Source organism: Capricornis sumatraensis, chromosome 19, assembly GCF_032405125.1.
Source record: "Capricornis sumatraensis isolate serow.1 chromosome 19, serow.2, whole genome shotgun sequence".
Taxonomy (NCBI): Eukaryota; Metazoa; Chordata; class Mammalia; order Artiodactyla; family Bovidae; genus Capricornis; species Capricornis sumatraensis.
In genome coordinates, this window is record NC_091087.1 from 32,333,804 (window position 1) to 32,345,896 (window position 12,093).

Here is a 12,093-nt window from a genome sequence, read left to right on the forward strand (position 1 = left end):
TGGGCATCCTGACCTGGCTTGTGGTAAAAGGGTCAGATCCCTTTACCCAAGGAAGGAACTGAGGCTCTGAGAGGTGGGGCAAGGAGATCAAGGCCACTGGGCCCGACAGGGGCAGTTGAACGTGGGTGCTGGGTTCTCACGTCAGACTCTTTGCCCTGAACCGTGAGAACTGGACTGTCGGGAGGGCTGAGTGCCAAAGAATTGATGCTTTTGAACTGTGGAGTTGGAGAAGACTCTTAAGAGTCCCTTGGACTGCAAGGACATCAAAGCAGTCAATCCTAAAGGAAATCAACCCTGAATATTCATTGGAAGGACTCATGCTGAAGCTGAAGCTCCAATACTTTGGCCAACCCGTGTGAAGAGCTGACTCATTGGAAAAGACCCTGATGCTGGGAAAGATTGAGGGCAGGAGGAAAAGGGGGCATCAGAGGATGAGATGGTTTGATGGCATCACGGAGTCAATAGACATGAGTTTGAGTAAGCTCTGGGAGGTGGTGAAGGACAGGGAAGCCTGGTGTGTTGCAGTCCATGGGATCTCAAAGAGTCGGACGTGACTTAGTGACTGAACAACAACAAAATGTGGTCTTCAGCCTCCATCTCACTCCTACCCCCAGGCTTAGTGCCTATGCCATGAGCCTCTCCGACAGTGAGGCGTCAGGGGCCATTGTCTAGTCCCAAAGCGATTCATATCTCTATTCATAATTCCACCATTACACATTCATTTCTCTGGCTGTAAAGTTTTTATGTCTCTTGAGTCTTAAGTGCTGAGGCTTTTCTACACCCCACCTGGCTCCCTCTGGGCCTCTCCTGGTTTTGTGGAAGCGTACTTGTTCTAAACTGGAGAAGGAAATGGCAAAGTTATCAAGTGAATTCTGGACATGTTTTAAGAGTCTTGTCTTTAAAGTTCCCCAAGGACGACTCTTCCCTGGTCCTAGGTAGTCGGGCTGAAATCTGTGCCCCTCTGGTTGCGGTTTTGATGTCCTCCCATGTCTCTAGGCCGGTTGTGTGCCAGAGTCAGCTCTCTCTGGCTCATCGGGAATTCTGCCAGCCGGGTGTTAACCCTTTGGTACATGAAACAGGCCACAGCGGGAGAATTTACACCATGGAAATTGGCAAATGATGCAGCTACAGATCAGGGTTCCTTCCTGGAGAGCAGGGGGTTGGGCAGGGGGCTGCATACATTATCAGCATGCCCCTGCTGAGTGGCCACGTGTCTCCTTTTCCTGAAGAGGCCAAGTGTCTTCAAACGCGTCTATTGTATTTTCACTTCTGGTTATGACACTTTTTTATTTCTGCTCATTCTGTTTGGTTCTTTTCCAAGTTGGCTGTGTCATTTTCTTTAATGGTTTCCTGTCCTTGGCAGGACCTTTCTATCTTGAGGTTCATTTCTCTAAATGAGATGAGCTTAGCTGATTTATGAGATGTATTATCCATCAAATCCTCTCAGAATCCCAAAGCTGAGGGGGTCACTTCTGCTGGTTCTCCTCCAGCTGTCTTTCATCCTGGTGTGCCTGGCGCTCTTCCATAACGGCCACCACTCTTCCATAACCCGTGGGGCAGTTCCCAAGCCTGGGAAGAAGGTGTCCTTATCCGGAAAGACTTGGCACTTGCATTCTCCACTCATCTGAGGGTGTTATGGATAGGGTTACCTTGAACCAAGGTCACGGGCTGACATGCCTGGACCCACTGGGGTCCTCACCTGCTCCTTCTCCTGCTCGGCACCAGAACCACCTTCCTTGTCATTCCCGAGGCTGGAGGAGGGAGGCCCTTTCTGGGTCACCTGAAAGTGTCGTCTCCTGGGAGTCCAGCTCCACGGGGGAGGGGGGGGGGCGGGGAAGGAGTCTTCTGTTGGACTCCTCCTCTTGGGCAGTTGCTCCTCTGGGTCTTCTCAGGTCTTCACTAACTTTAAGGCGTGACACTTTTTGATTGTTTTTGTTTTCCATGAGAGGGTGGATCTGAGTAACCTACCCACCAATCATCAAAGCAGAACTGTGAATGAATACATGTCTTTTATTCCTTCAAGAAGCCAGGCCTTAGGAACCAGACCCTATGCCGAACCTGAGGGGTAAATCTGCCCCAGCCGGTCCTGCAGCCCCAGCTCCCTGAGAGACTGCATTCTGGGTCCTGGCTCACTGGAGACAGTCAAGGGTACCATGTCCAGGATGTGGAGAAAGCATGCTTATGCCAGCACCCCCTGTGACCACTCCTCCTGGGCAGTGCAGACGTGGTCAGCAGGAACCGCAGAGCAGAAATGCCTCCCTGCAGGCCCTTTCCCAGGGACTGAGCACTTTGCTGTCCGCTTCGGGAGCCGTCCAGGTGGAGGGCAGGCGTGAGCAAGTCAGGGTCAGCCCCCAGGGCAGTCCCAGCCTGCCTCCTCGTCCACGAGTATTAAAATGAACCCAAGGATGCTGCCAGAGGTTGGGGAAGGACCTCAGGAGCATTCTCGGCCTGCACACAGTAGGAACTCAGCAGGACTGTGCCCCCGGCCCCATGGATCACTCAGCAAATATCCTCAACCAAGGCTCCTGTGAGGTGACACGTTCAGGTGACCCAGAAAGGGCCCCTGTCTTCCAAGTCCGGGAACTGGAAGGAGGGTGGTCCTGGCGCTGATCAGAAGGAGGGGATGAGGCCCACCCCATGCCAGACACTCTCCCTCCCGGGGGGCACGTCTGTCACCTAAGCAGAGAGACTCAGCCTGGAACCAGCCTTTCAGCTCACACCCACGTGGGACCCCGGTGCCAACAGGAAGAGCAGGCAGGACCCAGGGCTGCCAAGAATGCACCCGGTCATTAGGGACAGACCAGCCATCACGTGCCTTGAACACATTCGAGGAGAACACGGCCTCTCCCACAGAGCGGCCCTGGCATCAGAGGCCCTCCGAGTGGTGGTATTATCCTTAGAGCTGAGGAAGCCGAGGGCACAGCGGGGAGGTTGACCAGTCCCCTGTGGTGGTCAGAAGTCCGACCCAGGCTTCCCACTGGGGCTCTGCGGCTTCCTGGCCCGGCGGTGCTCGGAAGCCGTCCTGTGTGTCCCTGCCATGTACACACGCTCCCCACAGCTCCTGCTGGACCATGAGCCAGTTGGGGTTCACACACAAGATGGCGTAGAAGCGTGCCCACCACCCTCAGGCCTGAGATGTGGCACCCCTAATTCCTTGATGGCAGTGACGGGGCCCTCTGGGGTGGGTGGCAGCTGTGGGGTCAGGGTGGGTTGGGGAGGTGTGCTGCCCGGGAGGCCTCTGGGGGGAGCTAAGGACCCCAGGCTTGGCCTCATTGAGGCCAACCTTCCAACAACCTAGGAGGCTGCCCTTCAGCGAAGATGGGTGACTGTGACATATAACACGGCGGCTCAGGCAGCCGTGGGGACGAATAGGGGCCCTTGGCATCCTCGACCACAAGGAATCCCCACGGGGATGTTTTTGCTTGTTCTGTGATTCCCTTCTTCCTTCTAAAAGGAAAGTGCCGGGAACACCTATGGTGAGGTCGCTGTTCCTGTGAGTTGAGCCGGGAGTGGAGGTTTAAACCAGTCCAGTCTGTTCTGGGCGAGCCTCCCCTTCCCCTCCCACACCTCGGATGGCACAGACCTGGTCACTCTTCTGGGCCTTCTTGGCTCTTTAGGAACTTTAAAGTATGACATTTGTTATTTCTTGTCTTTGTCCAGCATTTGGCGGCAGTCCACTGCAAGGGCCCTGACCCTGTCCTCTCCCCGAGCCCCTTGGCCCTTCCCATGCCCACGCCAAGGCTCAAGGCCTCTGCAGTTCTGTGGCCTCCAGACTCCCCACCCGAGGGGCCAGTCCGGCCAGAAGCCACCGCTCTGGGGCGTCCTCCTGGCGGAGGGGACCAGCATCTTATGGTTTCTTCCTGCCGGGAGCAGACTGCTGTCAGGCCAGGCACCAGGGTTTAAAACATCCTATATGTGTAAGAATGAGGACGTCCCATACGTCCACCGAGTCCCACGACCCTTTCCCAATCCTGCCAGATGTTTTACTTGGAGGGACCCTGTCGCTTACATAAACAGCTGAGCGTGTTTTCCCAGGGATGTGGCCCGGGCACTGCTTCTTGACCAGCATCGAGAGAAATCTCCATGGACTCGGAGGAATATATTTTGGGTCTTTGCATGTGGCTGAACAGAACGCATAGAAATAAACGGGAGCTGTAACAGGAAAGACGGGGTTGGCCGTATGGGGCCATCCATGGTCACTCCCACTGCCCCATGTGGTCAACCCCGCGCCCGGGAGCCCCCAGGCTAGAGGCGTTGCTGCCTCTTGGGTCTCGGTGCCTCACGGCTTCCTATGGTAGGGGAAGCGGCTTCCAGCTTCTTTGCAAAGAGAGTCTGTGCAGGGGTGGACTTAGCGGCTTCAAGGTCGTGGAGATATGGCATAGCCCCAGCCACGGGGTTGGGCGGGGATGCTGAGAGCACCAAGATCTCCCCTCAACTGTGAAGCAAGTCACATATGGCAAAGATTTGCAGAGGAGCAATAGATGGTCTCAGAGAGGCTGAGTCACTCGCCAGAGACAACACAGCAGCAGACCGGGACCGCGACCCCTGTCGTTTAAACTGCGGCTCCCTCCAGTGCCCGTCTGACCTGCCCCTTGAGGGCAGCAGGAAGATCTGGGCTTCCCCGGCCTGAGCGCCCATGCCTGCCTCCCCTCGTCTGTGCTGGGATGTGTCCATTCCCAAACCCATGCGCTATGTCCCCTGGCCCTGGGCTGTCATGTCAGGCTCCAGGTTCCCTGCAGGAGAGCCCCACGCCCACCAGCACACCTTGGAGCCCTGCTCATCTGTTCTCTGTGCCCAAATGTCCTGATGCTAACTGTCTTCTTGAGGCAGCCTTAGGACTGAAGTCCTGGAGCCCTGCTTCTTCGAAGCTCCCTGCACCAAGCCCAGTGAGGCTCTGCCCGGTGGCCTCATGACCAGTATGGTGGTTTGAGTGGTGGCCCCGAAAGCCATCCATCCTTCCACAGCCTGCAAATGTGACCTTATTCCTATGAATGGTCTCGGCAGATGGAGATAATTTACTGACCTCTGCACCAAATCACCCGGGATGCATGTGGACCCTAAATCCAATGGCAGGTGTGCTTGGAAGAGAAGAGGGAGTGATCTGAAGCGCAGAGCCACCCAGGGGAGAAGGTTTGGCACATGGACGCAGAGGTCGGGGTGATGTGGCCACAAGCCCGGGAAGGCCTGGGGTCCCCCAAGAGCTGGACCAGGCCAGAGGGACCCTCCCCTGGAGCCTCTGGAGGGAGCTGAGCCCTGCCCGCACCTTGATCACAGGTTTCTGACTCCAGAACTGGGGGTGAATGAGTTTGTGTTAAAGCTGTCCAGTCTGTGGCCAGTGGCTTCAGCCACCCCTGGACACTGAGAGTGAACTTGCCGGCTCCAAGGTGAGAACAGTGGCAGGACCGGCCCCTGCCCCCCACACACAGACACACAACTTTGTCATGAGGTTAAATGAGTTAATACGCACAGATGCCTGAATCAGGGGCTGACACTTGGACCTCCGCCCCCTTCACCTCTTCCTCCTCGTCGTCATCACTGTCATTGTTAGGGGCCCTCATCCACTCATTCAGTGGACCCACAGTGCTCCTGCACAGCCCTGATGTGAGCAGCAAGGCCAACGAGCTGGGAGGCTCCGCACAGGACTCACCCTGCCTGCTGGGGCCATGTGGAGAAGGCCTGTGCCGTGACACGGAGGCCCCGGGAGAGGCTGGATCCTCTGGTCGTGGGAGTCACGGGGGCCTCAGCATCAGAAGTGTAGGGGTGAGCCGGGTTAATCCAGGGGGTGCAGCCCTTCATTCAAAGTGGGGGAAGAATGCCATGTGTCACCCTGTGTCTGGGAGGCTGCCCTTGCCCTGGTGGGCTGCGGGCACAGCCTTGGATGACCAGGAGTCTGCATCTCAGTAGGGGCCAAGGCTGGCGCTGAGTGAATCTTCAGTGAGGTTTTTTCCTTAAAAAGCATGCCAAGTGACTTTGGCTCCATTGCTTTTTGCCAGATACCCAGAATGACCCCAAGAACTTTGTACACTCCAAGGGTGGTGACTGGGTGTGGAGCCCAGCACAGACCCGAGTCAGTCCTGCCCTGAGTCCCACACCATCCCCCTTCCATGGCCTGGCTTTCTTCTGCCATGACCTTCAGAATGGTGGAAAGGCAAGTGTGGCCTCAAGCTGGGGGCCCCAGCGTGGGCTCCTAGCCCCTGGGGGTCCCCTTGGGACACCTGGGGGACCATAGTCCCCACTGCCGTCGGGCAGCTCTGTCTCGGGAATGTCGAGTTTCTTTGCTTTTCTGTGTGATGCAGCACCCAGGGGTGATGGGGAAGTCTGCTGGTGTTACATGCTCCTGCCTTAAATGGGGAAACATTCTTGCTGCATTGACGCTGCTCACTCAATGCTGGGAATCTGTTAAACACAAATGGCAAGGGGAACAGAGGAAAACAGTAAAAGAAAAATGGAGAGTGGCTTGGTTGCTTCAGGTCTCACATGTGATTAAGAGAGTGTACAGCCTGCACATGAACCCGAGTTCCCACACCTGCCAGCTATAAGGTGCCAGGCCCTGATTTTAGAACCCTAGCTTCACTAAGCAGTCAGTGACAGAGACAGTTTTTGTGTATTCCAGGTCTACACTGTGATGACTTGATGCCCATAGACATCATGGAATGATTGCTCAACATACGCATCACCTCACACAGTGAACTCTGTGTGTGTGTGTGTGTGTGTGTGTGTATCTTTAATGTTCCTATAATCCATGGAGAAGGCAATGGCAACCCACTCCAGTACTCTTGCCGGGAAACTCCCATGGACGGAGGAGCCTGGTGGGCTGCACTGCATGGGATGGCTAAGAGTGTGACAGGACTGATCGACTTCCCTTTCACTTTTCACTTTCATGCATTGGAGATGGAAATGGCATCCCACTCCAGTGTTCTTGCCTGGAGAATCCCAGGGACAGGGGAGCCTGGTGGGCTGCCGTCTGTGGGGTCACACAGAATCGGACACGACTGAAGTGACTTAGCAGCAGTAGCAGTATGCTAGTCTTCGAAAACAAGGTGGAGAGTGTTCCTTGTTTACCCTGAGAGTTCCTGTGAGATTGCTGTTTTCTTCCCTAGATTTTTGGAAGCATTGATTGACAAAACCAGTTGGTTTCATTGTGGGGAGGCTTTTAATTTCAGATTTAGTTTTTTTCATGCAAATAACATTTTCTGATTTTGTATGTCTTCCTGGGTATGTTTAGGTAAGGCATTTCCCCTTTGCTAGGCCCGTAGACTCTCCTATGAGTAAGTGAACTGTGGTTCACACTATCTTTCTTTTCTGTAAGATGTGTTGTGCCCCCTTTTAAAGGTCCTTGATACTGGTGATTTGTGCTCTGTCTCTTTCTCTAACCAGTCTCCCTAGGGGTTTATCAGGTTTATCGGTCCTTTCCAAGAGCCGACGTCTGGCTTGTTTAAACAATTCCCTGTTTGCCCTGTGTTCCCTCATTTCCTGCTCCTTTTCTCCCATCCACCTTGTGCTCCACTCGCTGTGCTTTCTGTCTGGATTTTTGGGAGGAGGCTCAGCTGATTTCGGCCTTCCTTCTTTTCCAGTATATGTGTTTAAGGCTTTAGGTTACCATCTAAACACAGTTGGCCGGGTCCCACAAGTTTGAATAAGCCAAATTTTCATTATGTTTTATGTAAAAGTATTTTCTAATTTACATTGTGCTTTTTAAAATTATTATTCATGAAAGTCTACGAGAAGTCTGTGATTTATCTTCCCAATGTTTGGGGAGGTTTTTCTGGTGACCCATTTTTTGATCTCTGTTAATTCCATGAAGAGCCCCGTCTCGGTCTTTAGGGGCGACTGTTATGAATACCGTAGACCAGCTGATAAACAACAGAAAGTTGCTTCTTATAGTACCGGAGCCTGGGAAGTCCCAAGATCACCAGCAGGTGCCGCGTCTGGTGAGGCCTGTTTCCTGGTTCCTAGACTGCCTGCTTCTTCTCCCTGTCCTGGCAGCACGGGAGCCCATTCCCTCCTGACCTGAGCCCTCCCAGAGTCCCTGCCTCCTGGTATCATCACCACGTGCAGGGTGAAGTTTGAGGGCACATAAGCCATCAGCCAATTGCAATCCGTAAGTATACCCTGCATTATCTCAGTCCTCTGAAATAATTTGAGCTTTCCTAAGGGCTCAATATATATTCATTTTGTTATATGTTCCTTGAGCTCTTAAAAATAATATCTATCAGTGGGAATGCAGTGTTACGTGCGTATCACTTAGATCAGATTTGTCAATCATAATTCAGATTTCGGTAGCCACGTTGAGTAAAGCAGAAGTAGCTGAAGTTACCTGTAATATATTTTATTTTAACATTCCCCAAATATTGTCATTTCAGTGTGTAATCAACCTGATAAAACCTAATGAAATATTTTACGTTCGTTTTCTCATGCTAAGTCTTTAAAATCCAGCGTGTGTTTCAGGCTTGAAGCACATCTCATCGTAGAGCCAGCCGCATTTCAGGTGCTTCGTGGCTGCAGGTGACGACGTCCCAGGGAGCCCAGTTCCCCGAGAGATGTGTCTTTAACGTCTCCCACTGCAATTATGAACTTGGCTGTGACTGCTTTTCTATTTCTGTCAGTTTGTATGTATTGATGTTTTGAGGTTATGTTATTAGGGACATTCAGATTTAGAATCCTCATCGTCTTGGCAGACTGGACTTGTGTGAGCATGAGATGCTCCTCTTTATCGCTAGTGATGCTTCTGACCTTAGACTCTCTCTGACAGTGATGTTGCCGCGTCAGGTTTCTGCCCTTGTTCGCCTGGGCATCTTTTACTCTCACCTGTCTGTGGTCTTCCATCTTAACATGTGCCTCTGGGAAGAGTGTGTGGCTCTAATCTTAATCAGGGTGACGCTTTTATCTTTTAATGAGGACATTTGCTCTGTTTACAACTTTGATGTTTCTGTCTGTAGATACCGTGTTGCTGTGTGTTTTCTGTTTGTCCCACCTGTTCCGTGTTCTTTTCTCTTGCCTTCTTTTAGAAGGATGAGGTGTTTCTCTAGTTCTGTGCTCCTCTGCCAGGTTGGTGGGTGCACATTCGCAGACACAGCCTGTGTTTTACATTGAAGTCTAACTTAGTACTTTTACTGCCTCCCTGACACGACTGTTTCCTCCTTGTCACTGTTATCCTTTAAAATTTTAGATATATTGTCGGCGTTATCATCACTGTAGCATTAATATTTACCCTGACAGTTACCTCATTGTTGGTCTTTACTTGTTGTTTATATTTCAGTCAGAGACGGCTTTTCTTTCTCCCAAAGCACTGCCTTAATATTTTTTTAGTTCATGTCTGTGTTTGATGAATTGTCTCATTTCCATTTGCCCTACAAGTCTTTATTTTGCTTGCACTTTCGAAGAGTGTTTTTGTTGGGTATCGAATTCTAGGTTGGTGGTTATTTGTTTTTCAGCATTTTACAGATGCCAGTCCATTATCTTCTGACTTCCTTTTTCTTGAAATGTCAGCTCCTAGTGTTGCTGTGCCATTAAAAGCCACACCTTTTTTCCTCTGAGAGCTTGAACATTTTCTTCTTGCCTTAGGCACCTGCAGAGCTGCTGAAACCAATGTGTGGTTTTCATTTTTGAGTCAGTGCTCTGATTCTTGAACCAACTCTTGCCACTGTCCCTGTCAATCAGTTCAGTTGCTCAGTGTCTGACTCACTGCGACCCCATGGACTGCAGCCCACCAGGCTTCTCTGTCCATCACCGATTCCCGGAGCTTGCTCAAACTCATGTCCATCGAGTCAGTGATGCCATCCAAGCATCTCATCCTCTGTCTTCCCCTTCTCCTCCTGCCTTCAGTCTTCCCCAGCATCAGGTTCTTTTCCAAAGAGGCAGTTCTTCGCGTCAGGTGGCCAAAGTATTGGAGCTTCAGCATCAGTCTTTCCAATGAATATTCAGGACTGATTTGCTTTAGGATTAACTGGTTGGATCTCCTTGCAGTCCACGGGGCTCTTAAGAGTCTTTTCCAACACCACCGTTCAGAAGCATCGATTCTTTGGCGTTCAGCCTTCTTTATGCGCCAACTCTCACATCCATACATGACTACTGGAAAAACCATAGCTTTGACTGAATGAACCTTTGTCAGCAAAGGAATGTCTCTGCTTTTTAATGTGCTGTCTAGGTTTGTCATAGCTTTCCTTCCAAGGAGCAAGTGTCTTTTCATTTCACCGTCTGCAGTAATTTTGGAGCCCAAGAAATTAAAGACTGTCACTGTTTCCGTTGTTTCCCCATTTATTTGCCATGAAGTGATGGGGCCGGCTGCCATGATCTTCATTGTTTGAATGTTGAGTTTTATGCCAGCCTTTTCACTCTCCTCTTTCACTTTCATTAAGAGGCTCTTTAGTTTCAGGCCCTGGAGGCATTTCTTATTCCCCTGACTGTCTTTTCTCCACCATGAGGGGCCCCATTTATAGTTTTTAACAATGTAGTTTAACAGCGGGTTCCTTCGCTATATTCTGTACTTTTTTCCCTCATATATATTTTTTTAACCGATCTATTCCTCAGTTCACTGATCCTCTCTTCAGCTACATCCAACTTGATGTGGAGCCCAGAGCCTGAGTTCTTAAATTCAGTCACTGTTATTTGAAAGTTCTAGAATCGGTTTTGAGTCTCAGAAAGTTTTCCTTTTGTCAAGTATATTTTTGAACTGGTGAAGTTTGCATCTGATTCCTCTAGCATACCTCTGATATGCTGATATACATCAGATACCTCTGGACCTGTTTCCGTTCTTTTTCTCTTGGTCTTATTTGTTGTTACACCCTTATTTGCTTTTTTGGTTGCATGGTGGACGTTATCTACGGAAACCCTAGAGTTTCTGGTGATGCTGTCTTCTCCAGAGGTTCCTCTGATGCAGACCTCTAGTGAGGACAGAGCTGTCTGTTCACTCAGGGTCTGAGTGACTTGAGGCTGGGGTGTCTTTGTAAGCTGAGTCTCAGCAGCCTTCACCCACCTTCTCCCCCTGATCCCAGGGAGGAGCCCTCCAGCATCTCCATCTGGAAGCCTGGGGTGCCTCCCATGGCCCCTTCCCTTCTCGGCCGGTCCTGAAGCCCACCGTCTGTCTCCCGAGCACCACAAGGTGATTGATACTCAGCGCTCAGCCGGTTTGGGCAGAGTGCTGGGTATGTTTTCTGTGCCTCCCTTTTCTTGGGGAGCTTAGTCTCTACCATCCGGACTGACTTGTCAGGCCTGCAGTTGAATTTTTGTCTTCCCAGCCCAAGGAAGTGTCCAGAGCTGTTAGCCAGTCCCCTCTGCTTGACTTTTTCCCTGCCTTTTCTTCCCAGAGTCAGCTTTGTTCTGATGCCCCGAGGGACGGAGCGACCCTCTCAGTCTCCAACTCCCTCACTGGGCTTTTGTTTGAAATCTTGGATTGTGGCTGCCTAAGGACCTCTTTTGAAAAGTATTTAGCTTCTCTAGCTCTTGGTAGGCTGACCCACAAGCTGCTTGCATCTATAACTGGTAGTGGGGAAGCCCCGGGTGTCGTCTCTCATCTGAAGCCACATGTAAAATTCACAGTAATTATATTGATCATCTTTGGTGCTGGGGTAAACAAGAACCAGGGGCCCTTGCTTATTACCCACGGTTGTGTTTCTGATCAGAATCCCCAGCTTGCCTGGGCTGTTTCAGTGCCACTTGAACTTGGGAAGAAGGAGGGGCAAGCGGCCCATGCGGCCTGGGGACAGAGGAGCCAGTCTGCCCTCTTCCCTTGTCCCTGCCGGCCCAGGGCAGGCCTTGTGATGACAGGCGGCTGGTAGTGGAGGAGAAGGCTGAGGAGGAAGGGGTTGCGTGAACTGTATTCTGTGATGTGGTCAGGTGCGGGTTTTCTTTTTCAGTGTGAAAAAATGACTGCCTTGACTCTTCTCTCCAGTTTCACTTTAAGGTTGAAAATGAAGATTTTATCCTTAAAGTTGAGCACAGTGATTTTACAGTCTTTTTGAAAGCAACAGTTGAGGTTTTCAAAAGATATCTCAGAGAACTCTAGCAGATAAAGCGATAAAAAGAGAATGTGTTCAGGGTGAACTGCGGGCAGGACCCCAAACCGTACTCTGTATCTTCCAGAGTCTGTAACTG